Source organism: Acomys russatus, chromosome 10, assembly GCF_903995435.1.
Source record: "Acomys russatus chromosome 10, mAcoRus1.1, whole genome shotgun sequence".
In the NCBI taxonomy this organism is placed as follows: domain Eukaryota; kingdom Metazoa; phylum Chordata; class Mammalia; order Rodentia; family Muridae; genus Acomys; species Acomys russatus.
Genome location: NC_067146.1, coordinates 30,836,618 through 30,861,302, shown reverse-complemented (window position 1 = coordinate 30,861,302; position 24,685 = coordinate 30,836,618). Strand labels below are relative to the sequence as shown.

At 39.2% G+C, this 24,685-nt stretch overlaps 1 protein-coding gene and 1 non-coding gene across 2 annotated transcripts in view; both read left to right on the top strand.

The window, feature by feature from the left end:
• Nxph1 (neurexophilin 1) overlaps positions 1 to 24,685 on the top strand; it is a 286,673-nt gene that overhangs the window by 49,896 nt on the left and 212,092 nt on the right. The gene's annotated exons all lie outside the window — the stretch shown is intronic.
• On the top strand, positions 5,673 to 5,780 carry LOC127194956 (U6 spliceosomal RNA). The gene has a single exon (XR_007831333.1). It is a non-coding gene; the product is annotated as a U6 spliceosomal RNA (small nuclear RNA).

Below are 24,685 nucleotides of genomic sequence, written 5' to 3'. Positions count from 1 at the left end.
CACAGAAGCAGAAAGACTCAAATGGTATATATTCACTTATATCTGGACACTAGCCCCAAGGGGCGTGTCCCATGAAAGTTTTCACTTACCAAGAAAGCGGGATTGAGGTGAGGTTGTCCTATTGGGACTCTACGTGAGAAAAGTATGGGAGATTGGGGAAATAGAAGGATCCAGAGGGTCCTAGAACCCTACAAGAAGAACACTATGATGGGTGGACCTGGACCCAGGGGTTCTGCTCAAGCTATGGCACCAACCAAGGACAATACGTGCAGTGAGCATCAAATCCCTACCCAGATCCAGCCAATGGACAGGACTGTGCGGACTGACTTTCACACTCACTCTGGTGCCCTATATTTGACCACATCCTCTTGATAGGGAGGCCTGGTGGCACTCAGGGGAAGGATAGCAGGCTACCAAGAAGAGACTTGATACCCTAGGATCATATACAGGGGGAGGAGGTCCCCCTCAGTAACAGACATAGGGGAGGGGAGTAGGGGGAAAGTGAGAGGGAGGGAGGGAGGGAGGAACGGGAGGATACAAGGGATGGGATAACAATTGAGATGTAATATGAATATTATCAATAAAAAATTGTGTGTGTGTGTGCGTGCGCGCGCACGTGCACGTGCACGTACACATGCTTGTGGTACGTACACATGAATGCAGGTCGCTGGAAGGCCAGAAGCCTTGCATTACCTTGAGCTGGAGTTACAAGTGGTTGTGAGCCACCTGATATTTGTGCTGGTAACTGAACTTGGGTCATCTGGAAGGGCATAAATGCACTTCTGCTATCTATCTCTGCACCCCAGGGACTTTTATTTTTATATTTGAAATAAACAGCCTACTATGTTTACCGAAGTTTTCTTAGGTTGGTACCACATAGCAGGCCAATGTAAATTCTTAGGGCTCAGTGATGGCAGCTATCAATACGCTATGGCTTTCTTCTTTTCTTAATATCTTTCTTTCTTTCTTTCTTTCTTTCTGTCTGTCTTTTAACAAATATTCTGAACTCTTAAAAAATAAAAAAAAATTACTTTTTCTTTTAGATTTTTTTATTAATTTATTCATATTACATCTCGATTGTTAGCCCTTCCCCTGTTTCCTCCCATTCTTCCCTCCCTCCCATTTCTCCCCTTCTCCCCTCCCCTATGTCTGTGACCTAGGGAGACCTCCTCCCCCTATATATGCTCTCAGAATATCAAGTCTCTTCTTGGTAACTAGCTATCCTTCCTCTGAGTGCCACCAGGTCTCCCCATCTGGGGGACATGGTCAGAAAAGGGGCACCAGAGTTCGTGTGAGAGTCAGATCTCACTCTCCACTCAACGGTGGAGAGTATCATGTTCATCGGCTAGGTCTTGGTAGGGGTTCGAAGCTTACTGCCTATATTCTCCTTGGCTGGTGCCTTAGTTTGAGGAGAACCCCAGGATCCAGATCTGCCTGTCATAAAGTTCTTCTTGTAGGTTTCCAGGACCCTGTGGGTCCTACAATTTCCTCTTTCTTCCATGTTACTCTTGCCTAAAGTCTCAATCGGATATCCTCTCCTCTGACCCACTTTCTTGGTAAGTAAAGTTTTTCATGGTACGTATCCCTTGGACTAGTGTTTTGATATAAGTGAGTATATACCGTTTGTCTCTTTTTGCTTCTGGGTGTACTCACTCATTATGATAATTTCTAGATCAATCCATTTGTCCACAAATTTCTGGAATTCCTCGTTTTTAATAGCTGAGTAGTATTCCATCATGTAAATATACCACAGTTTCTTAGTCCATTCTTCTACTGAGGGACACTTAGGCTGTTTCCATGTTCTGGCTATTATGTATAGAGCAGCTATGAATATGGTTGAGCATATGTCCCTGTTGTGTGGTAGAGCATTTTCTGGGTATATTCCAAGGAGTGGGATAGCTGGGTCTTGAGGAAGCCCTATTCCCATTTTTCTGAGAAAGCGCCAGATAGCTTTCCAAAGTGGTTGTACTAGTTTGCATTCCCACCAGCAATGAAGGAGTGTTCCTCTCTCTCCACATCCTCGCCAACATGTGGTGTCATTTGAGTTTTTGATCTTAGCCATTCTGATGGGTGTAAGATGGAATCTCAGTGTCATTTTGATTTGCATTTCTCTGATGACTAACGAGGATGAGCATTTCTTTAAGTGTTTCTCGGCCATTTGATATTCCTCTGCTGAGAATTCTCTGTTAAGTTCCAAGCCCCATTTCGCAATTGGGTTGTTTGGTTTTGTGGTGTTTAATTTCTTGAGTTCTTTATATATTTTGGATATTAAACCTTTGTCAGATGAAGGGTTGGTGAAGATCTTTTCCCAGTCTGTAGGCTGTCGCTTAGTTCTACTGACAGTGTCTCCTGCCTTACAGAAGCTTCTCAGCCTCATGAGGTCCCATTTATTAATTGTTGACATTAAGGCCTGGGCTGTTGGTGTACTGTTCAGGAAGTTGTTTCCTGTGCCTATGTGTCCCAGGCTCTTCCCCACTTTTTCCTCTAACTGAATTAATGTCTCTGGTTTTAAGTTGAGGTCTTTAATCCACTTGGACTTGAGTTTTGTGCATGGTGACAAATAAGGGTCTAATTGCATTTTTCTACATGTAGACATCCAGTTAGACCAGCACCATTTGTTGAAGATGCTATCCTTTTTCCATTGAATAGATTTGGCTTCTTTGTCAAAAATCAAGTGAGCAAATGTGTGTGGATTCATCTCTGGGTCTTCGATTCGATTCCATTGATCCACCAGTCTATTGCTTTGCCAGTACCATGCTGTTTTAATTACTGTTGCTCTGTAGTACAGCTTGAGATCAGGTATGGAGATTCCTCCAGAGGATCTTTTGTTGTATAGGATTGTTTTTGCTATTCTGGGTTTTTTATTTCTCCATATGAATTTGAGAATTGATCTTTCAATATCTTCAAAGTATTTTGTAGGTATTTTGATAGGGATTGCGTTGAATCTGTAAATTGCTTTTGGCAAGATGGCCATTTTTACTATGTTGATTCTCCCGATCCACGAACAAGGTAAATCCCTCCATCTTCTCATGTCATCTTCAATCTCTTTCTTCAGAGGTTTGAAGTTTTTTTCGAATAAGTCCTTCACTCGCTTGGTTAGAGTTACTCCTAGATATTTTATATTGTTTGTGGCTATCGTGAAGGGAATAGTTTTCCTAATTTCTTCCTCTGCCTGTTTGTCATTTGTATACAGAAAAGCTACTGACAAAAAAAATTACTTTTAAAATACATTTTAAATAAATTGTTTAGAAGTCATAGCAATGAATGACAACGAATTTGCCTTCTTCCTTTTTATCTTTAAAAATATAACCACCTGATAAGTTGGTTCAGGGTTTTATTCTGGACTCAGTTGAATAAATATCATGATACTGACTTATCTTAAGATGATAGGAAAAAAGTCTCCAATAAGTTATCATGTTTTAGGTATAGTAACAGGAAAATGAACATTTGTGGACATAGTTAATGTTCTTATTTTTCATAAAAATAATAGTATATTGATCACTTATACACAGTTGTGACCAAACTACATGCCAGACACTATTGAGGAAATAGAAGATTTGTTGTAGCTAATGGTTCCAGATGGCTTAGCCCATGAAAGGTGATGATGGTGACAGTGTATGTGGTGGAGGATAATCACTTCAATGACGTCAGGAAGGAAAGAGAAAGGGGATATAAGAAAGGTCCAGAGTGAGCTGTGGCTTCAAGATGCAGTACTCTTTCTCCATGATCAGATCACTTATTCAGGAAGGATTCATCCCTAGATTAGGGAAAACTCCTTGGAACTAAGTTACCCTTGGGAATGGCATCATAGACACACCCAAGGATGTGTTTCTAGAGTGATTTAGTCATTTCTTAGCCTGACCCAGTTGACTATCAAGGTAAACTATCAAGGATGGTTTCTCTTTACTCATCTACAGAAAATATTGTGTAATTTGCCAATGTACTTTCTCACTTTTTAGTGTTCGGATACTTTTGCCTTCCCTATTTCATGCTATATTTAGATATAGAGACTAACATGTATGCAATTTGTAAGATATATAAGTTTCTTACCTAAGACAAATATACAAGTGAGGTAACTAGGAATATGTACTCCTTCAGAGAACAGTCCCCAAAGAAGAGCCAAAAGGAACCAGCTTCTCTTTTAGAGTGCCCTGTTAAGGGAGATTTCACAGTAAACATGTTATCAATGAAGCTATCGTCTCAGCCCTTCATGGAAATCTAAGACATTTATGTGAGGATCTCCGAGCTCCTCACTCTGCGGAAACACAGAAGGAAGAATTCCTCTGTTCTTCTGGATCTATGGGAGTTTCTTTTTTTTTCTTTTTGTTTTCCAGAAAGTAAGTGGAGATAGATGTTAGACAATGTTTTGTGGATGGGGGAAGAAGTGAACTCAGGATAACTTCTCGCATAGAAACATTTTGGTGCATATTTAAAATCTACTGTTTAAAAAAACCCATTTGAAAAATTCTAACTAATATAGATCAAGCCCCTTACCAAAGCTAGAGTACAGCAGACAAAAATTGCAAACTGTTGTTCTGATGGGAGCATTTTTAGACTCAGTGATTGATCAGGATCCTCTGTGAGAAAGAGGGGGAAAACAGGGTTGATAAGCTCCAACCGATGTCACACAACCAAGAATGGCAGCTGCCGGAAACATTGGTGTTCAGTGTCATTTGTGTTAATCTAACATTGACTTCAGTTATTAAGCTTAGTTTCCTCTTACTTGGTTTTCCATTTCCAGCCTGACATTTTAGGGGAAAATGCCTAGAAAATGAATTACTGCTCAGATTTTGAAATATACATGCATGATGGGACCCAAGGTGCCCCTCATAAACAATGTGCATTTTCTTGGTTGTGTTTGGACTAACTGAAAGATATTAGGACCATGATCCCCAAATATCTTTATTTATGATACAATTGATCTTGGGAGCTGGACCTTTCCTCTCCATACATGTGGATACCATCATTCTGAAGGCAAACTAGCCATCTGCCCGATGCATCCAAATGGCCCTGTGCCATTCCCACCACAGGCAAAGGAGATTCAGAGCAAAATTCATGGCTCTTAAGGAGTAGAGTAGAGGAAAGAGGGATAGGGTCTGACTTTCTTATCCCCTTTACAGTCTCTTGTTGGATGACTTTGCTCTTCCTCTAATAACCTTGTTGGCAGATTCTCTCAAGTCTTGGCATCACTCTGAAGGGAATAATGTTCTCTTAAAGGATAAATCCTTCCTTTCAAGAAGACTGTGTTCTTCCACTGACCAGCTCTGTGACTTAGAAGAGCCATTCCATTTTCTGAATCTTTGTTTTTATGTCTAAAGGATCATGTAACACAGACATACCTACTTGGGTCACTAAGTAAAGTACATGCATGTTATGCTGGGTTAGTCCTTGCCTACGTATCCCAACACATTCTCTGTGGTTCCAGCCTGATTGCCAGTGTTTTTTGCTCTCTCACTTCAGTTCCAAGCACATACTGGCTTCTTTCTGTTTTCAGGATTTTGGACATCAAATTATTTTCATCTGAGTATCTCATTTTCCCTGATCCTGTTGGCTACTACCAGTCTAAGGTGAAATAATGTCTTTATTTAAGTTATCCTGGAGCTCTTATTTATTTGAGTTACAAATACATTATTATCTTCCTATTTTAGATATGGCATTAAGAATTTATTTTAGTGCTCACTCCAGCAGCACATATAGTAAAATAGAAATGATACAGAGAAGGTTAGCACGGCCCCCTATGCAAGGATGGCATACAAATTTGTGAAGCATTCCATATTTTTAATGCTACTGCAGGCTGTTTAGGATAAGTAAGTTAGACAAGTTAATTGTCAATTGATCAAATTGTGGTTATTTCAAGTACTAGTCTATTTATAACACAAGAATATATATACTAGATGTAACAGATAGATATGACTCTATAGACAGATAAGGTAAAATAGTTAAGATCTTCCAAAACCTCAGAGTCAGTCCTACAGAGTATGGCATTTAAAGACGTTTATATATATTTTTTAATGATTCTTTGACAACAAGACAGATTAACTCCTGGAAACATCCAGCCTATCTCAAAGAGGATGATGAGCATCAAAGAGCCTTTTTATGTAGATGGCTTCAAATGTGGCAAACAAGCCACTGGGCAAAATGTCCTCCTTTCTACAACAGACAGAATGCTGCCTAAAAAAGGGAAAGCTTAGATGCAGGCAGAGTCGATGGCTAAATTCTGCCAAGACAGGGTAAGCAAGTTCTCAATGGCTCCTGCCTCACAAATATGTCTGTCAGATATATTGGGCCAGAAGGCAGAAGATGATGCTCCAACATTTTAGAGAGCCATGGGTGACTGTTTGGGCAGCAAACTGTCTCTGTCATTTCCCCCCTCTTATTATTAAATTAGGAAGTTGCTAACCCATACTTCCTGAGTAAACAGGAAGTTCTCAAGTATTTGATAGGATTGAAGACCAAATAGTTGAGTGCTACCATTGAGCCTAGTTGTTTAGGTCTAGATAGATGTTTGAAGTTAACAGAGATGAGATATGATAGATACTGATTTACATTCAGAATTTTAGACTCACCGAGATAGGAAAATATTTTCTTCAAGGTTGCCAAGTACAAACAGTCAAAACTTTATGAATGTAACATGAATGTAATTCCTGAAAGTTGTGTGGTTCTTTTGCTGTATGTAGTTTGTTTTATGTAGGTGTAATAATATAGATGTATATGTAAAAAATTACTGATAAAAAATTTTATCTTAGCATAATATTTAAAATATTCTACTCAGTTACTTTCTACTTACTGGGACTGAAATTCTGCCAAGAAACAAACTAATAAAGTCAAGGTTTATCACGATTTATTTTTATTCATACTTTCTGCTCAGTGTGGCTCATAAGGCAGAGTGTGACTCAGGTGAGGCATGCTGTAGAAGCTCTTTACATCCTGTGAACCAGCTAGAACTAATAGCAGTGTGGTCCCCTCAAAGGCTTGCCCAATTCCCTTCAACCAGGTCCTGCCACAGATAATGCTCCTGCCCAAATAGTGCCAACTATCCATGGATAAGCACTTCAAGTATGATCGTACACTTGGAGACATTTAAGATTCAAACCATAACATTATTGAATATTTTTTTTAGACTTCTTGAAATATACATGTTTTAATTTAACTCCTCACTAGCTTAACTATGAACAAGAAACTCCATTCAGAGCTGAAAGGTAAAAGATTGTAATTTTAAAATTCAGTGGCAAGGAAAACTTTCCCATTTGTAATGGCACAAAGATACACACAGGACAGTTGGTGTGAGGTAGTGGCAAGGGTTCAGAATTCACTGTCAGATGTGTCCAGAGTTTCTGCTACCTTTTAAAACAATAAAATTATTGAAAAATTTATATTTAATTTTCTTATTTGGAATCTTAACCATGTGTCTTAGCTAGGATCTCTGTTGCTGTGATGAAACCCCATGACACAACAGCAAATTGGCAAAGAAAAAGTTTGACTTATGCTTCCATTTGCTGTTTATCATGAAAGGAGGTCAGGATAGGAACTCAGACAGGACAGAGACTTGGAGTCAGGAGCAACTCAGAGGCCATGGAGGTGAAGTGCTTGTAGGCTTTCTCATCATTGCTTCCTCAGCCTGCTTCCTTAGAGAACCCAGGACCACCAGCCCAGGGACAGCACAACCCACACTGAACTAGGTCATTTTCCATCAGTCAGTAATTTTAAAAATGCCTTATAATTGGGTCTTATGGAGGCCTTTTCTCAACTGAGGTTCCCTCCTCTCATGACTATAGATTGTATCAAGTTGACATAAAACTAGCCAGAATGAAGGATCATGTAAAATAATGTAGAGACAAACGAATAAATATAGGGCCCTGAGAGACCTTCATCTGTCAGGTTGTGGCTCTATGCTGCATCAGCCTCTGTTTGAGATTATAAATTGGTATGGGACATTCTCTGTTCTCATCACTGAATCTCCCTCAGTTCTTAGTTCTTACTTAACAGTGTTAACATTGAATGCAAGATTCAGAAAGATGCTACATGGCCTACTAGAAACTTCTTTTCTTTTCCCTCTGTCTTGTGCTATGCTGCCTTCTCCATCACCACTACACATCTTCCTTCCACTGCAATGTGATTATCATTTTGTAAGTAATCAATTAACTGTAGTATCGGTCTTCAAAAACTATGATTTTTTTACCCTTTTAATATTCAAAACATTAAACTATGGAATTATTGTCAACTCTAGAGAATTAACTGCTTAAGCAAATAAACCTATTCTTGTTGAGAGAAAAATGATTGAAACCCAAGCCTCAGAGTTCTTAGTTTTGTGTTCTTTGAACTACAGTCACTTTTGGTGGCATTGTAAGTTCCATTATGAGAATTCTATTTCTGCCTTTTTAGTATTACAAATTAGTTTTGTTTTTTATTTAGCCTTTTATTTATTTATTTGGTTTTGGTGTTTGAAGGCTCATAGAGGACTTGGCTTTTTCAAGCTTCCTCCACATATGCATCTATGATGTTGGACAATTACCTACTCATAGTGAGGTATGTAATAAATCCACATTGAGTACATTTTTATCTGCAAATTGGTCACAATAGAGAATAAGGCCCTTTAAAAAGTTATGAGAATTAAATTATACTCCCTATATACTATAAATTAAAGTTCTTGGAAGACAGAAAAAGCTCAACAATAGCTATTGTAATTCATCCTAATATGAAAGTTTATTCAGTTGTCCTTCTACATCTAATGGATATCAATAACTTTTTATTAAATCATTCTAATTTTCAGTCAGGTTCTAATTGGAGACACTTAAAAATTTTTTTTTATTAATTTATTCTTGTTACGTCTCAATGTTTATCCCATCCCTTGTATCCTCCCATTCTTCCCTCTCCCCCCCACCCCCGCCCATTTTCCCATTATTCCCCTCCCCTATGACTGTTCAGGTGGTAAACAGCCCCTACCCAGATCTAGCCAATGGTCAGAACATTCTACACAGTTGAGTGGAGAGTGGGGTATGACTTTCACAGTACTCTGGTACCTCACATTTGACCATGCCCCTTGGAGGGGGAGACCTGGTGACACTCAGAGGAAGGACAGCAGGTTGCCAAGAAGAGACTTGATACCCTTGGAGAGACTTCTGACCCCAATCATTTAGATCCATTTTACTTGTTTTTTTTTTTATTTGGAGTAATAACACATAGAGAAATGAATTATGGGATGTGGCTTCAGGATTTCACCCTTAGTGTTTCTTGGATTGACAGCTTCATTGTCTGAGATGAGTGTAAAGCTTTAACCATATTTCTCTGTCCATTTGCTCAGGAAGCCTTGGCTCTCTGTTTGTGGGATGCCCACTTCATCCTTCATTACTCCACTTGAAACCTTTTGAAAAGTAGGAGGCTTTCCCACAGAAAGGAGGACCTTCTTATTCCAGAGGGTCTGAACTTTTATGGCAGCACTGAGCTTTTCTATTCCAGTTTCAGACAACTCAAGTGGCCTAATACAGGGCATCAAACAACTACCTACCAAAATGAAAGGAGAGGAAGGAGTAAACAGTTCTTGAGTGTGTATTATTCTAGGTACTGTTCTTGGATGTTAAGGCCATTCTCACATTTAGTTCTTCCAACATCCATGGACCACTGTGACTAGGACCACTATGACTGCGATCTCTGTTTGAGTGAGTGGCACAGTTACTGTATTCAGATGATTAGCTCACTCATGGGTCAGTAAGTTGTGTGGAGCTAGTATCTTTGTAGGCAATGCTGTCCTCCCTGAAAATAATGGTCAAATCTCAAAAACTCAAAAATATTTCTGCCTTGGTACTTCAGTTGACTGACTCACTTAGATTTACGGCTTATTTTTTTAATAAACTGTGGCTTGTCAGAAGGAAGTGCTTCAATACACACTCAGATCCTTTAGATAGACATTTGCTCTTCTCCTTTAGAGCCAGACTAGCTCTGATTATTAATGGTTCAGTCTTGAGGATTTCACTGCCTCTTAGTAGCTTTGGGATGTCAAGCTTTAGTTAAACATGTAAGTTAAACACAGTCTAACACCCCATTGATAGGCATTTGAGTATTTGATTTAATTAAGTGCCAATCCATCTTGTTCTCTGGAACCTAGATCTTGGTGCTTCCCTCCAAAGTCTGCTCTATCCTCATTGGAAAAGCCAAAGATAGTGGTCTACTAGGGCCCCCAAAGCTCGGTTTCCGACTGACTTAATCTTATTCTTTGGACCAATTCTCTTGGGGAATATGATTAACTTGTATATTCAAATTCTATTTTTTTCCCCAGATGTGTTTCTGTTAGTTAAAACAAGCTTTCACAAATGTTACTTAAAGGGAAATTATTGTGACTAAATAATAAACCACAAGAGGAATGGAAACAGTGCATGAATGGTAATCTAATATAGAAATTCTTGGGCTAACTTTTCAAGTCATGTACAGCTCAGTGTTTTAGTAGTACAGTGAGAGGATGACGAGGACAGTTATAGATACTTACAGATGCAGACAGACTGTTTCCTAACATAGTTCATGTACTTAGTAATTTGTAGTCAGACCCCCTGAACAGATGCTTCACTTTGGTTGACCTCACGGTTACAGAGGATGTCTTTGCTTCTTGTGAAGAGTAACTCTATTCCAGCACTTAATGGAAATAGTTTGACTACTAATGCTTAGTATTATAAAATCTGTGTTATAAAGTAAGAGAGTCACTTGTTTTTGCTATAAGATGTCAATAGTTTTTAAATGACAATAAATATTTAAGAAAAAGAGTCAAAGTGTTTAATGTATCTTAAAACTTGACATCCCAAGCTATATAATTTAATTACAAGTGCCTTGCCCTCTAGTTCTTTAATACTTTACCAATACATTTTATGAATAAATATTAGCCAAGTACTTCTGGAATTTCTGATTAAATATTAACAGGGTTATTTTTACAAAATGCACAAGAACCTTCCATCAGATTGTGTCTGTTGGTGTAAATTGGTCTACAGATATTTTGACAGATGCTTGTGGCTGTTTATAGTGACACCTGCTCTGGTTAGCATTTGCTTTTAGTAAAAAATATATTTTTGCTAACATTAACATCTCAGTTCCTCCCCATCAGTATAACTTACAGGTTGTTATTATCATCTGAATATGTGATTTTACCAGGAAAATGCATAATAAAAAATCGTAATTTGTCCTAATAAGCTTGAATGGGAATCCAACTTGCTTTGGACATCTCCAGCCAGGCATAATTTATCTCCATCCCTGGCTGTGAAACAGTGTGTATCTTCTTAACTGAGTCCCTGACAGATGGTTTCAGTGTTTCCAGGACTCCATTTCCAATCATTTTGCCCATATTGCACAATTGGCCTTGAAAAAGGGTAAAGAGGTGTTCTGGTGCATTAGCATCCCCTCCGAGCTGCTTGCTGTGAAGGGCATGGAGAAATGAAGGAAATCATTTGAGGGTGAGGCTTGAAAAATGCCCTGCTGGAACTCAGACACTTCAGTGACATCACAACCTGCCGCTGTTTCTGACGGTAAATCCCCAAGACAGTGAGAGCACAGACATTCAGTTATCATGGTTTACAAGCCACTCAGATGGCGAGCACAATGTGCAACATCAAGATGGGCAATAGTTTGGGTTGACTTCCTGTTGCTTCCATCCTGTTGATTGGTGCCACCACTGAGTGTTAGATGAACGTGGTAGCTGTGGAGTGCTGTGACTATCTCCTAATGAAGGGCCTGAAGCATCTACGATCCTTTCCTGGAAGTCATGAATTGATCACATTCAGCGTGGCAAACTTTCATTTTCTTTTGCAGCTTCGGCTGGCTGGCTTCGTCATCTAAAGTGCTCTTCCTTTCTTTTTGTTGCCGTTTAGTTTATGATCAAAATCAATGAGGACTGAAGCATTCCACGGCCATCTATAAAATGCAATTACTGTATACAACACACAGTAAAACTCCTGTGGTGTATATGTTGAGACATAATTTATGCCACTTACCTCCAGAGAGATATCGATCTTTCTCTGTGAATGTTTTACAAAAGGGTCTCTTGAGTGCAAGTGCAAGGAAATATGTGGCTATTGGGGCTGATCTGTAATTTGATTAATAATGACCAATCTCTTGAACTTGACTTTTCTCTGCACTTTTATTGTGATATGACCCCAGAATCTTAGAATTTTCTTTTCTTTTTCTTCTTCTTATTATTTTGCAGCAGTAGGGTTATTCCTATGTTTTGACATGCCAGTCTTGTTACTTGCTTTGTCTACAGTGTGAGCATCGAATTCAGCGGCACTTACAAGAGACAGACATTAAAGTTGAGTCAGAGGACCTTATTTTGGATGGGATCCAGATACTTAATGTCTCTGTGACCTTGGGTTTGGGTTCTCTGCTTTTGTCAATTCAATTTTTATCTCCATAAAACGGAACAGATAATCCAGTTTAGAAGTCATTGGCTTCTAGGATAAAATAAAACCGTTAACACACTTATTTTGCAAATATTTAGCAACCATGTATTTTGACAGGCTGTTGGAAGTTGGTGGTGAACAAGACTTAAGTAATCCTTGTCTTCATGGAGCCTGAGTGGATGAAATGGCATGCAAATGAGCCCATATATTTTGATGCATTATGCATGTGAACAGTGACATCCTGATCACTGTTGCAACACTGCTGTTGTCATGCCTGAGACTGGAAGGAAATAATGCTGATGATGCTCCTCAGAGTCAGTCCCATTGGTGGAAGGAGCAGTTAGAGTTAATGACGTGGAAATGGTTCTGAAACTGCACAATGAGGCTTCTTAATGCTCCAAAGCATAGCATTCACTAGCTTATCCCCTTAAGTTTGGCTGGAAACTCTATTTATCGATCATTTCCCCTTGTAGCCAGAGTCCTGTAACTGAAAGAGACAGAAAGAAAAAGAAGGAAAGACATTTTTCTTTAACTCTTCTAAAGTGTAATCTATCAGAGTCAATGAGCTGGGGAAGTTCATTTTCGAAGAATAAACCTTCCTGTTCCATCCAGGGTCCCTCAGCACCCTCAGGATCTTATCTTGGGCTGCTATGTAATAGACCGTCCAGCATCCTTTCAACTGTTTTGGCCAGGCAGGGTGGATTTGTGATTAAAGAGTTGTGGCCATTAGATTATACACTGTTTTTGTCGTCACCACGGTTAAAGTTATGAGACTTTCCACCTCCCCTGTGCCAGGTAATACAGGATGACCGCTATTAACTCGGGAGAGCTCTCTCCCAACGCTCTGCATTTGCCATGGAAGAAAGTGCATTTCAAACTGATGGTGAGCTTAACCTTATGTCAACTTTGGTGATTTCAACATTGCTAGATGAAAGGTAGGAGCCAAATAGTACTTTGCTGGTATAGTGAATTGACAGCAGGTAGGTTACTGGTGCATCAAAGCCTTAGGCTTTGATAGCTCCAGGCTGTTTCCAGAACCTCATATTCTCCCACAGTGTTTATCTGTGCCATGTTGAGAGAGAACATTTTGTCCTCATAGACAAGGGAGCAACTTAGGCTAATTTACCTCGAATAGAAACCTGGAGAGCAGTATGAACTTCCTTGTTGTATGACCACAATATATTTTCCTGCTTTGATCTAGAGTCAGATTCCACCTTTGGGATTAGAAAAAAAAATTAATTGCCTATTTTCAGGTCAACAGAGGTCAGGGACATAGTAAATGCTCACGTATATGAAATCAGAAAGATTACATAGTCAGGGCAATGTTTGAGTTGAATCAAGGGCCATCTTTTAGTTTAGGGAAAAAGTTTGGAAGAAAGTACTTTTATAAAGATCAGAGAGTTATGTGCATGAAACCTGATCTTTCCATACTTTTGGCTTCTCGCTCCCTCTAGAAATCTCTAAACGTTTGAGGTGACTGGAAAGCAATGCTATAGCATCCTTCTTGATAAGATTCAGAACCTGATGAATTTTATCCAGGGTGCATTTGCTCATGTAAAAGTGAAACACTGGAAATAAAGTACGGGGAAGCTTAGCAAGCCTGTAGTTGAATTTTAAAGCCATCTCTCTGTTAAGAAGGGTTTTATATTTCTTATATATTGCTTAATAGTTTCATAATATTGGAGGGTTTTACTGAGAGTCAACCCACCAGCAGGCTTACAAAGAGACGATTGTCATCCTTATTTTCTAAATTCCTTTCTTGACTTTTCACAGGAGATTAATTTTTAGGTGATTACCATATTTCTCTAAGCATATACTTCTGCAAAGAGAAGACAAGAATCTTTCAAATAGGGCCTGTGAAATAGCAGATAGGTCCTTTGGAGTCATCCTAGATGGGTAACACTAGTTTTGTAGTGCTTGATGAAGGAGTAGGTGGCAGCTGGTTATTGATACAGTATAGTAGATGGACTACAGCACTGAGGGTTTTTTTTTTTTTTTTTTGATAACATACAAAAACATTGTCAGTGAGTCAGTTTCACAATCTTCCAGACCTAGAGAATTTAAGGACCATTACCACCTTACCTTTTTTCATACCCAATTCTTCTAGCCAGAGGGAAAAAAGATAGAAGTTTTGGCACTAAGCCATGCTCATTTTTGACTAATACCATAAACTAGAATTCATCAATTTATTTTAAAATTAAAAATATCCTGTGTATTAACTGTGAAATGTTATGGTGTTTCATTATATTCCATTTTCATATTTGTACTTTGACCATATTCATTCCCATTTACCCTCTCTTGTGTAACTTCCCACTTATCTCAAATGGATACCTTCTACTTTCATGTCTTTTGTGTTTTAATATAAATTTTGGGAAATAAAACGTGATATTTATCTGATTCTGGCTTATTTTGTTTAACGTGATGGTTTTCGGTTCCACCAATTTTCCTACAAGTGATAATTGTCTCTTTTCTTTCTTGCTGAATATAACTTCATTGTACACACACACACACAATTCCTTGTCTCTTTCAGTTTGTGTGTGTGTGTGTGTGTGTGTGTGTGTGTGTGTGTATGTGTGTGTGTTTGAGACAGGGTTTCTCTGTGTAGCTTTGGCTATCCTGGAACTCACTTTGTAGATCAGGCATGTGCCATCACTAACTGGAATGTGTAATTCAGGCTGGCCTCGAACTCATAATTCTCTTGCCTCAGCCTCCTTCAGCAAATCCTACTTGTGTGTGTCACCACAATCAGTCACATTATCTTTATCAATCTATTAGACATTTAGTTATTCTATAATTCTATGCATTAGCTATTGTGGAAAATATGTTAAACAAAATAAGAATATGAATATATATACATATATGTGTAGATATGTAGATATCTGCTGTATTGTGACTTAAATTTATTTGAATACATGACTAAAAGTGTTATAGATGGATCACATTGGTGTTTCTAATTTTACTTTCCCAAGTGAATTTCATTCTCATTTTTACAGTGGCACATGAATTTACATTCTTATTAACAGTGTACAAGTTCTTTTTTTTTTCCAACCTCATCTTCACAGTCAGTTGCAGCTTTCTTGGTTGCAGCCATTTTGACTGGAGTAAGATAGACTCTCAATGCAATTTTGATATATTCTTCACATGTCTGAAAAGGCTGGACTCCCACCGCATTTATTTATTTATTTATTTATTTATTTATTTATTTATTTCTCATTTTTAGTTTTTTGAGAACTTTCCAATTAATTTCCAAGTTACTGATTAGAAAATTTGTATTTTTTAATGTTTAAATTTTTGAGTTTATATGTTCTGAATTTTCTTCTGTACGAAGGAACCAAACTGAAGCCGTTGTGAATAAAGCTTTCATTTTAAATATGGGTCAAATAAGGTTTAAGTTCCTAAGACCTGCTTAGGTAACTGACATCCTGCTTGACAGAGAGAGGGGTGGGGTGGGGGGATGCTAGGCAAGTCACCTTACCACAGTGGAATAAATAAGTCAATGAGAACAGGATAAGTGTACCACATTGGGAAACGTTCCTAGGAAAGCCCCCTAGCCCTGGTTGGTGGAAAAATATAACTATGACTTGGCACATATGTTTATGGTTTTCAGGCTTAAAAGCTCTGTAACACTCTGGCTTGGGATGGTAGTTTAGCTCCTGAATCTGTTTTGAGGTAGCAGCTTGATTACAAATTTTTGTTTTCTCTAGTGAGTTGGTGTTTGAGTTGTGTTGGATTTAAGCAGACCCCATAACACTTCTTTTTGAGAAGGGATCTCATGTAGTTCAGCCTGGCCTTTAATTCCTATATATCTGAAAATAATCTTGGATTTCTTCTGATCCTCTTGCTTCTGCCTCCAGAGTACTGAGACTATAGCTATGCTAGGATTAGTCAGTAGTCATAGGAGTCAATCCTAGATCTTGTTGCATGCTAGATGTGTACTCTACTAAGTGAGCTACGTTCTCAGTCCATAATCTGAACACTAATCATCTGTCATGTATACAGCTGGTAATGACTCAGTAGGCTCTGTTCACTTGCTAATTGTTTCCTTTGCTGTGCAGAAGCTTTATAATTCATGTAGCCTCATGTGTCAATTCCTCCTATCATTTTCTGAGCTACCAGAGTCTTATTTAGGAAGTTAATACTGATGCCTATATTTTAAAGTTTTTCTTATTAGTTCAAAGGTTTTAGATCTTGAATCAAAGTCTTGAGCCATTTTGAATAGATTGTTTAAGGTGTGAAAAAGGGATATAGTTTCAGTTTTATACATGTGGAAACCAAGTTTTCTTTCTTTTTTAAAATTTAAATTTATTTAAAAATTTTTATTAATTTTACATGCCGATTGTAGCACCCTCCCTCCCTCTTATCCCCTACCCCTCTTCCCTAGTTCTAAGAAAGGGGGAGCCCTCTTCCCCTACCAAATGACCCCAGCCTATCAAGTCTCATCAGGACTGTCTGAATCCTCTTCCTCTGTGGCAGGCAGGGTTACCCTTTCAACAGGAAGTGATCAAAGAGTAGGCAACAGACTCCACAGCAGAGACCACTCCTGCTCCCCTCCCTGGGAGACCCACATGGAGACTGAGATGCCTATCAGCTACAACTGGCCAGGAGTTTATGTCCTCTCCATGCATGGACCTTGGTTGGTGCATCAGTCTCCACAGGCCCCACTGGGCTCAGAATTGTTGGGTCTGTTGGTCTTCTTGTGGAGCTCTTGTTCCCTCCAGGTCCTTTTATCCCACCAGTCTTACCACAAACTCCCTGTGCTTTCCCCAAAGTTTGGCTGTGAGTCCCAGCATTTATTAAACGTTTCCAACACCATTGTTGAAAATGAGGTAGCAATAGTTTCATGGGTTTGTTTCTATTGTATTCTGTCAGTGTACATGTCTGTTTTGGTGCCAATATCATGCTGTTTTTGTTACACTGGTCAGAGTATAACTTGAGATCAGATGTTGCTCTTCTGTTCTGGGTTGCTTTGGCTATTTAGGGTCTATTAGATTTTCATGTGAATTTCTGGAATTCTTTCAGTTTCTGTCAAAAATATCACAAGCGTTTTTATGGTGATTACATTGAGTCTGTGTATCACTTTAATAAAGCTTTCTGTACCATATTATTTATGGTGATCCACAAATATGGTAGTTATTCCACATTCTGCTGCTCAATTTTTTTCTTTAGTGTTCTGTAATACATTTCTCATTTGTGGGTTAAGACTGTCATTATGATTTACCTTGGGGTCTACTTGGAGTTTCCCCTGGGATCAGTGAAGACAAAGGAGAATTTTATCATGAGTACTTCCAATGTGTTATTAAAGTGTGGTTGTCAGACTGGCTATCACAGAATTGTGGACTAAGTCAGAAATTCAGTCTTTGGGGCTCATCCCAGTGCGAAAACTCAGGAACTGCAGGTGGAGGCAATCAGCATTTCCAAACCTGTCAGGTGGGTATGATTGCCCTGAAATTTGACAACATTTATCTTGGCACAGAAGAAAAAAAAGCAATCGTCTCGTCTCAAGTTTGGACTTACCTATTTAGTAACTGTTTCACATAGTAAGTGTAAAGGGGACAGTTAAACAACAAAATACTTAACCCATTTCCTTACCACAACTCATATCATATCTGTGTGTGTGTGTGTGTGTGTGTGTGTGTGTGTGTGTGTGATGCTCACATATGAGCAAAAATATTTTAAGCCACAAAATTCTTAACATGCACAAGATGCAATTATTACAATTACTTTATTTATGTCATCTCAAATTCACTTTGATGGGATATCCGTGACATCATCTTACTTTCATTACCATTTGTTTCAATTAGTTCCTATCACTAACCAATTAAGTATCAAGTAAAAGGTTCAAATCCGAGGAGGAAATTGGCCACAAAATGGCTAAATGCTTTAATTCAGTGAGAAAAGAAAAACTAGAGTTGATGGATTTTATGTTGGTTGAGGTAGGATACTTAGAATATTTTAATACTTTCTGGTCTGTCAATCTCCCTGTTTTCTTTCCCTTCCTTTAGAAAACATTTTTATCTATCCTATAGGCATAATCAGTCTTATGTGACGTTAACAAAAACAAATGCAAACCAGAAGGAATTCAAGATAAAATGCATTGATTTTGAAATTTCCACTGTAGAAAGTTTTCGTTATGAAAATAGAATCTCATTTGTTCATTCTTATTGGAGTATCTTTTCTGTTCTATCAGGCAATCATGGCACAGTGAACTTATGCTGGTATAGATACTGATAACTGTATGTTAATGTGCCAGCATGCAAGCTGTCAGTGAAAACACTATTTTGGGGAGCTATTATGAGCAAAGATCTATGATATATTTCATGTGTCCTTGCTCCAAGTTCTTCCCCAAATTTAGGTGGAGGGATAAAATTGGGGCATGTGAAAGGGAGGCATATTAGTTGAAGGAAGATGTGAACAAACAATGGCTAGATTAGTACTGGGTAGATATTGCACAGCATACACCTAACATGAGGTAATAACAGCTAAGACGAAGCACCACAGACCTGTGGGCGATGATTACTGCTGTTAGACAGGCGTTGACCCTGAGCTGTACCAGAGTTTTCTTTTTGATTCACACACTAAGCTCCAATTGACTTGTTTTTTATTAAAAAATGTTTTCATACAATATATTTTATCGTAACTTTCTCCTTTCCTCATCTCTTCCCAGATCCTTCTGCCTACCCAACTTCAATTCTTTTTTCCCCCTCTCTCTTAGAAAAGAGAGAAGTGGCAAAAAGCCAAAAAACAAAACAAAACAAAACAAAAAAACAAAAATGAAAACAAACAAACAAAATAGTACCACAGGACAAACAAAGAAAAACAAAAAGCTATGCCCAGTGATACTCTACTGGAGAATATTGATTTTTCTCTTTCTCAGCATGTAGGTATCAATTGCAAGTAGTTGGGGGGGGGGGGAACCTTGTGTCAACTTTTTTCTCCATGCTGGGATTTTGCCCAATTTGAAACTGTGCAGGTTTTGTGTGTGCATAGCCTTTGTAAGTTCATATGTGCATCATTCTTGTTGAATCTATATGATGCTGCTTTTTTGGTATTATCCACTATATCTGGTTCTTACAATCTTTCTGCTTCTTCTTCTGCATAAATCCCTGAACCTTGAGGGGAAGGGTTTGATAGAGACATCCCATTTAGGACTGAGTGCTCCAAAGTCTCCCTCTTTCCTCTCATGGCCCAGTTATGGGTCTCTGGTTAATTCCCATTAATTGCAAGAAGAATCTTCTCTGATGAGGGTTTAGATGTACTCTGGTAGATGGGTCTGGCAATATGTCATTAGGAGTCATTTTACTGCTGCGTTCCTTTATCAGAATCAGAGTAGGAGGTTCACCCTGTGGTCTTAGTCTCAATATCTGCATACTAGCCCAAGGGGCATGTCCCACGAAAGCCTTCACTTACCAGGAAACTGGGACAGAGGGGAAGGCATCCTATTGGGACTCTAAATGAGAGACGCATGGGAGAACAGCAAAATAAAAGGATCCAGAGGGTCCTAGAAATCTACAAGTAGAACAATATGATAGGCAGATTTGGGCCCAGGGGTCCCGCTCAAACTAAGGCACCAGCCAAGGACAATACAGGAGGTAAACTTTAAACCCCTTCCCAGATCTAGCCAATGGTCAGAATATTCTCCACAGTTGAGTGGAGAGTGTGATACGACTTTCTCACGTACTCTGGTGCCTCACATTTGACCATGTCCCCTGGAGGGGGAGACCTGGTGGCACTCAGAGGAAGGACAGCAAGTAGCCAAGAAGAGACTTGATACCCTATGAGAATATATAGGGGGACGTAATCCCCCTCAAGAACAGTCATAGGGGAGGGGAATAATGGGAAAATGGGGGGGGAGGAATGGGAGGATACAAGGGATGGGATAAACATTGAGATGTAACAAGAATAAATTAATAAAAAAAAAAAAAGAAAAAAAAGAAAAAAAATTATTATTCATTTTAGCAGCGTCAGATATTGCTCCCATCTCTTAGAATGTTCTTAAATCTAATCGGAAAGGGGATATTTATTTTCATAATAGTTTTGCCAGCATTGTGCCAGTGTATATTGCTGGTGGGTCACTGTCATTGGTCACAGGGTTTGAGTTGGGTGGCAATGATAATTATTTTTCTCCTCCACTAGCATGCAAAGTACCTCCCAGAACCACGAATGATAGTCAGTAGGGTTGAAGCTTGTAGTTGGGCAACAGTTTGGTTGCTCTGTGTTCTATGACATAAGTAGGTTGTGTCTTCAGCAATAAGGATGTGGAAAGTATCACACTGTGGTGAGTATCACCAATGGCCTTCGATATTGCCTGTGCTGTCTCCTGGTTTCTATGGGATCCTTTGACCAATGACTCAACAGGATATAGCCTAATCCTGAAACTGGAGGTTTTATTTTGGTGGCATAGATAGAAAGAAGCAATCTCAACGAAGGAGCTTTGAAGTTCTCCTCTCCTACCAGAGACAGCACAAGTTCTTGAGCATAACAATTGTTTTTCTTCTGAGACAACTTGGAGGAGTAATCCTGTAATTATCAGCCCATGACAGACTTAAGCAGCCACAGGAGGGTTCACCAACAAACATCAAGCTCTCCAACATTGCTTTCATCAAGTGCCCAAGCTCTTGAGACTTTGGTAATGAGGGTCTTGGTATAAAGTGTGATTATCTGAACTGAGTTGTGATGATCCACAAAGACCAGCGTGAGTTTGAAGATTATCGAGAAGACTTGGCTTTGACTGTTTCACTAAGTTTCTATTATTTTCACTATAAAAAGTTCACTACTTCCCTATGGGAGTAAGGGGAAAATGGGAGGGAGGGAGGAATGGGAGGATACAAGGGATGGGATAACAATTGAGATGTAATAGGAATAAATTAAAAAATAAAATTAAGAAAATCTAAAAAAAAAAAAAATGTTCACTACTAAGCTGCTTTGACCAGCAGTGTAATAATAAGCAGAAAAGTAAGTGAACAGACATGCACAAGGCCCGCAGTTACTATTTAAGCCTGGTAAAATCAGAAAAACAGATGCTGGAGTTAGGGCAGGGCAGCCCAATAGGGCTTGGCTCTATTCTGGGAGCATGTGCTTCATGTCGTAATGACACGCTCTTGGTATGAGCCTGTGTGCCAGACCTCACCTGAAAGGGAGAGAATCTGGACAGAAAGACTCCCTACACCTCCACGTTAGTTAAAGGTGAGGAATTCTTTCATGGGAAAGAAACACAAGGAAAACAGTCTCCCTATATCTTTCATAGTTTTGTATCGATTCAGTAAAGCATAAGGTCAATAATGGTTTTTTGGTGTGTGGTTCTGTATACTTGTACCCACCCATTGATGGATAGATTTGCTCTGGCAGAAGCTTTTTTTGTAGTTTCTCTTCAAAACTGATGATCCGCTTCTTTGTGGGGACGCTCCCCAGCATGGAGATCTTGAACGTGGTTCATTTGGGTAGATGGAGGGTCTTGTGATAATGAGGGACACAGGCTGGGAGGCCAGGCTGCTTGAGTTTCGCATCTGAGGATTGAACTCCCTAGCTGTGTGGTTAGAGTGTGGACTTGGAGATTTGCAAAGGGAGTTGGATTTGGTGAAGTCGTTGCCGTTTGATTCACTGTTGACCTGCTAATACCAGCAGTGTGCCAACACAGGGAGAAGCAGGTGAGTAGACACACACAGCTGCTCCCATGTTCCTTCATCCACCCTGAACCCTAGTGGGAGTCAGAACAGAAACTGGGTTTAAGAAAGTGACGTCTAGTCAGGACTCACTCCATTTCGGGGCGGGGCTGGCAAGAGCGGCAACCTCTCTGTCATTCAGAAATTGTGTCCGCCTACTTTGTCTGCTGTGAACATTAAGTGAGGTGCAGTCTTTTGAATGTCTTAACATTTTGTGACATTTATTTGCTGTTATTATTTCTAAACACGATCCTTCAATTTTCTAAACAGCACTATATTACCTAGGCTGCTCAGGGTTTTGTCTGTTACGAGAACATCAAATTTTGAAAGGAACTTATTTTTTAAATAGAATGGTGAGAATACTATGGTCATCACACTCGGTGGATTCTTACCTGTAGATAGCTGTGATAACAAAATCCAAATCCAGGCATCTTTTGCTTTTTTAACTTTAAATAGACTAATATAATTTCAGATTATAGTTTTTTTTATAGTTGACCTTATTGGTTCAGATGTGTGACCAAAGATTAATTTGTTAGGTCAGGGTCTTATTGTTTTGCCAGACTATGCCGTTAGCCTTGTGTCTAGTAAAACAACATTCACTGGTAAGTAGCACAGATGAGGCTCAAATCTCGCAAAGTTGGGTCTGCCGCAATAGATGGTTTCCTGTTCAGTCTTTCTGTGGTGCTTGTTTATGAATTGGGATCTCCAGCATATGCTTCTGGCATTTGCTTTCCGGGCTTTGAAAAGTCTGTCAGCTGTCACAGGCCCCGTTGCTGTCATCTGGCTCTTTCAAGCACTACAAATCTGTCACTTCTAACTTTCATAATATAATGTGGCTATCAGTTCTCAACGCTGAGCTGAAGTTAGGCTTTTCATGTGCAAAATGCAAAACTGGAAAAGTGCAGTTTGTTACTGAGTAACAAAAAGTCAAGTAATCAGTTCCTGAAAGCGTTTTAGGAGTTGTGTCATGTATACGAGACATGGCTATAAACAATACGCTCAAGTGCCCAGGTGTGGTGTTGCCCAATCTGACCAACGGTTCTGGGTATCCAGGCCCTTCAGAAATGCAGATTCTTTGGTTACTCTACTTCTTTGGAATCTAGGTTCCTACTGAGTAGAATATAATTCAGTGGTGATTTTAATGAGCTGCTTTCTAAAATCACACCTTAAGATGACATCAAAACTCTGGAGTGCTTCCAAATGTTAGGACTTGTAGATGGGTAGGAATTTAGTACAGTACTCAGCACAACACTGTACTTGGTGGATGGATAATTCAAAGATGAGGGTTGTTTAGCCGTTTAGGACCAGATGTTTAGAGGAGGGAAGTATCCCTTTGACTTCTGATATGTTATTGACATTTTACAAATGAATAAATTGAGAACACAGAGGGCTGTGTGACTGCCCCAGTTATATTCAGTGCAGTAAGAAGAGAAGAGTCATCCTAGCTCCCCACTGTAGAAATGGAACAGCTACAACAGTGACAGGATAAAGGTCCTTTTCCAAAGATGTGATGGAATTGGTGAAGGCTCGTGGCCTATATATCCAGGCACCAACCTGCATGGATACATTAAAGGTTTTCTGAGAAATTATACAGTGGGAGAAAAATAATTAATTCAGGGTTCACTTGATTTTGGAACAGTTTTGTCCATCACTGTTCTGGAGTGAATACAGGGATAGAACTTTTGGCTAAGAGCTGGCGGAATCTCAGATCTGTTCTTTCAGTCACCACCCATCAGTTATCACTGTGAGAATGTGTTAGTTACTCAGGCTCTAAGTAGCGTTTCCAGACCTCAGAAAGGACAGTAGTGAAAGTAATTTTCCTAAGACCCCAATAAGTCATCCTTAGTATTAAACAAACTAGAAGATATACAGGAAAGAATACCGAGAAGAACACATTTATATTTTAATCTTATCATGGGGCTGCCATTTATGCAGAAATGTCTGATTTTGGAATAAGGAGATATCGAGGATCTCAAGTTTCATCTATCATTTAGCCTGTGCTGTGCTTAGTCATCAAACTGGAGTTGGGGACTTAGCTCAGTGGTAGAGCACTTGCCTAACAAGCACAAGGCCCTGGGTTCAGTCCTCAGCTCTGAAAAAAAAAATCACATAAACTAACACTGTATATTCACTTAAAATAATATTTATAAAAGCTTAGGCTTTGCCAAGTATGGTGTGCAACTGATTTTATTGTATGAGAATACGGTTAGTGAATAAATGTAAGTACTTTTTTAAAATGTAGATTTTCTTAAGTATACCAGGGTAAGAAGTTTTTCATACTATGGTAGATCTAAAACTATAAGCATTTCTAACTCATGCTTAAGACCCAAAAATTTATTGGGAAGGAAATAACTGTGGCCCTACTATTTAGTAGAGGAGATGTCAGGGATTTTCACAAGTGAAATTCATACCCCTGGGACTTTTCATAGGTTGTGTCATGCCTCAGAGCTTGCAACATTACTTCCTGAAAATGCTGGAGGATGGGAGGAATGCCAGGGTGCAGAGTGTGGTCAGTATGTGGAAGCTAGGTATGAGAGCAGCCATTGCTCCTGAACTGGATACTGGAAAGATGACTTGGGAGAGACCCACTGCCTACTACATGTTGAATTTAGCATGGGACTCCTTTCTTTTTCTACTGTCCTCGGTGCCTTT